This window comes from Triticum urartu, chromosome 5A (genome assembly GCF_056163025.1).
Source record: "Triticum urartu cultivar PI428250 chromosome 5A, HENAU_Tu73, whole genome shotgun sequence".
NCBI classification, from domain to species: domain Eukaryota; kingdom Viridiplantae; phylum Streptophyta; class Magnoliopsida; order Poales; family Poaceae; genus Triticum; species Triticum urartu.
Window position 1 is genome coordinate 521,993,729 of NC_141877.1, and position 4,214 is coordinate 521,997,942.

A 4,214-nucleotide genomic window follows, 5' to 3' on the forward strand; every position below is an offset into this window, starting at 1 on the left:
AATACTGATAAATAACCATCTTAGATCTCCATAACCATCTCTCTCTTGGCTAACCGGCCACGCAATATACCATCTCGATCACCTCGTGATCAAAACCAAACGGTGATCTTTCTGGCGATCACTACCATGACCAACACTTGGTCTCAAACTGTGATCTTTCCGGCGATCACTACCATGACCAACACTTGGTCTCAAACTGTGATCTTTCCGGCGATCACTACCATGACCAACACTTGGTGTCAAACTGTGATCTTTCCGGCGATCACTACCATGACCAACACTTGGTCTCAAACTGTGATCTTTTCGGCGATCACAACCACGACCAAAACTTGGTCTCCAACATCATCATCAACATCCCGCCAATCTGTACTACTCAACATATCAACATATAAATCACCTATAAGTCATTCCGTCATGTGAGTGTTGATCGAATGGTCGGACCTAGTACGGACGCGACTATCAATATATTAAATACACTCTCCAGAGGTAGCACATTGTACCCACACCACGGAACCCATGGCCTCGCACTCCCATTCGGGTGGACCAACGACATTCCGACAAGACCCTTCCATTGCCACAGCACTCTCCCGGCCACTCCGACCCAAATCCCCAACGGGCTGGTCCTAGGTGGTCCCGTGTCTACCAAAGACACCCCGACCACCGTCGTAGTCAAAACACTCCCACTCGGGGACACTCCCACTTGGGGACTCGGTACCATAATCTCATCAACAAGCACACAAGATTATGCCTGCTTACCGGGCCAGGGAAAGCACGACATAACCTTCCCTAGATGGAGGCACCGACCAGAGGCCGTGTCAATGGACCGAATCAAGGCCTTCCCACAAAGGCAAATGTGGTTGCACTGAAAAAAGCCCGGTTCGGCGGCACCTGACCAACTTAATGACGGAATTTATCCCCAAAAATATAATTGTGGTAACTGATACTCCGATATCAACTATCAAACTATAATCCAAATCATGGCCATATCCAACAAATAATTCAAGCATAATATCATCATCTCAAAATACTCCAAGGGTAGCACAACACTACTGTCATGATGAATCCGAAAACAATACTCCTACTACTCCAATAACAAGAGTAAAGCTATTCGGCTAAGATCCACATGTAAACATCATTTCCGAAAATAATACTCCAAGCAACAGAACATCAACTAGCATCATGAAAATAATCATACTAACCACTAATAATCCAAAGGCAGCATGATATCCAAAGTAATACTCCAAAATATAATAATAGATACCATCATGGAAATAATCATACTAACCACTAATAATCCAAAGGAAGCATGACATCCAAAGTAATACTCCAAAATATAATAACAGATACCATCATGGAAATAATCATACTAACCACTAATAATCCAAAGGCAGCATGACATCCAAAGTAATACTCGACAAATATCATATCCAACACCACCATGAAAATAATCATAACATAAGCCACTAATAATCCAATGACAACATGTCAACCACATAAGCTGCAAAAATATAAGTCCTAGAACTCCAAGCAACATCATGGCAATAAGAAGATCAAAATACAACTCCGAGAAATTGCCATGCACAAAGTCATGTAGCTAAAGCAATATTTTAAACAAGTTCAAATAATTTAAACCATGTCACTGCATTGCAATCATGCAAATGGAGGGTGTGGCTTGCCTGTGGTGGAAGAAATCACCGGGAGAAACTGCGAGAAACTCACGGAAAGGATCACCGGAAAATGTACTCTCTCGGAGGGGGATGAATAAGGCAGGGGCAAAATGGTCATTTTCAGAATGTCAAAACATGGTGAAAATGGTTCCATCAGAACGGGCTCGACGAAAAACGAAGAAATGGGCTTTGGATTCACCTCAAACGGAGTTGCGAGCAAAAAGTTATAGCCCGACGAAGTTCAGGGACTAATCTGTAAAGATTTCTCCACAAACAGGTCCCTGGACTGAAAAACAGAAACGTATTTTAGATCATACGCTTTCAGAACAGGAAAGCGTATTCTTGGCCGCAACAGAGGGTAATACGCGTTCCTTAAGAGAAAACGCATTTCCGTTTGAAGCAAAGCAAAAATACGTTTTCGGGCAAAGGAAGACAGATCCAATTGAATACGCTTCCACTTACCACATGGCCAGGGGCGGGGTTAACGGCTGTGCGGCTGCCAGGTGGGGTCCGCGGGGCCTACGGCCAGCTGGCAGGACGACCCGGTCGCCTCCTTCTCCATCGCGCTTGCCCGTGAGACAGAGGGAGGCCGCCGGCGTCGGGCGGCGATTGCCGGCGCAACAGAGGGCCTCCGGCGACGCTCCGCCTACCGACGAGCTCAGGGCGACGAGGCGCTCCTGCCTAGGCCCTTCACGCTTGCCGAGGTGCACCAGAGAGGGAGCAGCTTTGGCCGGGGCGGACGGGGATCTACGGGCTCCGGCGAACTCGTGGCCAGAGGCCACCGGAGAAGGAATGGGGCACTGGGGTGGATCTAGCGTGGATGAGGAGGCCTCTGATGGAGGAGGAAGTGGGAGAGGGGCTCGGGCTTGAGCCAATCGGGGAGCGTGGCCGCGGCGGCCATGGCGGTGATGGTGGAGCAGGAGGGCCGTTCGAGCTCAATGGAGAGGTTGGGGAGGGAGCCGGGAGGTTGGTGAGGAGGCTGATGAGCTCGGTAGGGCCTCGGGGTGGCCTCATATAGGCGGGGGCGAGGGGCACGTGCTCGGGTGTCGCCGGGCACGTCCGGCCGAGGCTCTGGCGACGGCTAGCGATCACGGGGAGGCGCGGGAACGCGACGAGGGGGGTGCGGACGAGCCACACAGGTCACGGAGACGAGCGGAGCTCGGGGACAAGAAGAGGAAGAAGCCACGGCGCCATCAATGCTCGGTCGGCCACAGTGCGCCCGTGGGCGAGCGTCCGTGGGTGTCGGCGAGGGGTTTTACGAAGGGGGAAAGAGGTCCAGGAGGACGGGCGACGACGCGGTAAAACAGTTGGACATGCTCGTGTTCGCTGAGACGCCGAGCAGAGGAGGGGCCGAAGCAAAAACAGCCACTAGACGCGGCTGCAGTGCACAGAGCGCGTGCACTGTGGTGCCATTAACGCGGTCACCGCGTGCACTGCCAGGTAGCGAGGGAGAGAGGCTTGACCATGCTGTCTAGTGGGAAGTTCATTCAGGGTAGGTATCATCTACGGTGGTAGATCGATTAAAAGTGATCTGGTCAAACGGTGAGAACCCTCTGAAGTTTACTGCAGTAAATTTGGGTGAGCCCTAGTGATCAACAGGGAGGGTTTTGGATCCAATGGGGTTGTCTGCGAGGTTGAGGTAAAGAAGGACTTTCATCCTGGTAACTTGGAGAAGAATTGGATCAAGATAAATTATAGTTGCTTTGCAACTGACCAAAATGGTCCAGAAATGAGATTTGGATGATGCACTCAAATGGTGTGGCCAGGTGAGCTAATGTTTTGCAAGGTTCATGATTTGATCGTATAAAGATGCTGTATAAGTTTCATACCAATTGGATTCACCAAAATGGTACTTGCTTCATAAACATCCTTGCTGACCAAAAACTTGCAAAAATTCTAGAGAAATATTGGCTAGGTGAAATGGTGCCAAATTTGGTGAAGAGAAGTTATCTGGTTTGGAGAACAATCTGGTATTTTCTCAGAATTAATGAAGCAATATAAAATGCACTTGCTTCACAACCTGAAAATATTGCCAGAATCAAAGATTTGGTCCTGTGCTCTCATAGATCAAGAGATGGAACTGAAATTTGGAGGAGGATAATTATATAAGCACATGAAGAGGCATGAAAAATTTCAACTCATTTGGGTACTCCTAGCTACCACTTCCTTCACAGTGCCTTCTGTCTGGTAGAAAGTTTGAAAATCCACTGAGGGAGATGGGCTAGGAAAATAAAATTGAATTTTGGCATGATACAATTATTTGGACATAAGAACATGCCCAAAAGTTTTGGGAGCAATCAGGAAAGAATAGGTGGCACTTCCTTCACAGAAAGGCACACTGGACAGAAATGAAGATTAATTATTGGGGGATTATTATTTGGCTAGGACAGGAAAGTTTGGGCATATTTGAGCAATATATGACCCAAAGAAATTATGAGAATTAATTGGGAATTTCAGGAGTGATGGAAATAAAGTTTGCTTCACAACCTAGGGCAGACAGGGGTATTCCTTTAATAGAAAAAGGTATATTCCTGAGAAAAAGAAATT

The 4,214-nt window shown here is 47.8% G+C and overlaps 1 long non-coding RNA gene across 1 annotated transcript; it reads right to left on the bottom strand.

The window, feature by feature from the left end:
- Positions 1-239: 239 nt before the first annotated feature.
- LOC147972439 (uncharacterized) lies at positions 240-2,885 on the bottom strand. The gene is made up of 2 exons (XR_015603414.1): positions 2,130-2,885; positions 240-1,953 (listed from the first exon to the last, which is right to left on the bottom strand). It is a non-coding gene; the product is annotated as an uncharacterized LOC147972439 (long non-coding RNA).
- Positions 2,886-4,214: the final 1,329 nt, after the last annotated feature.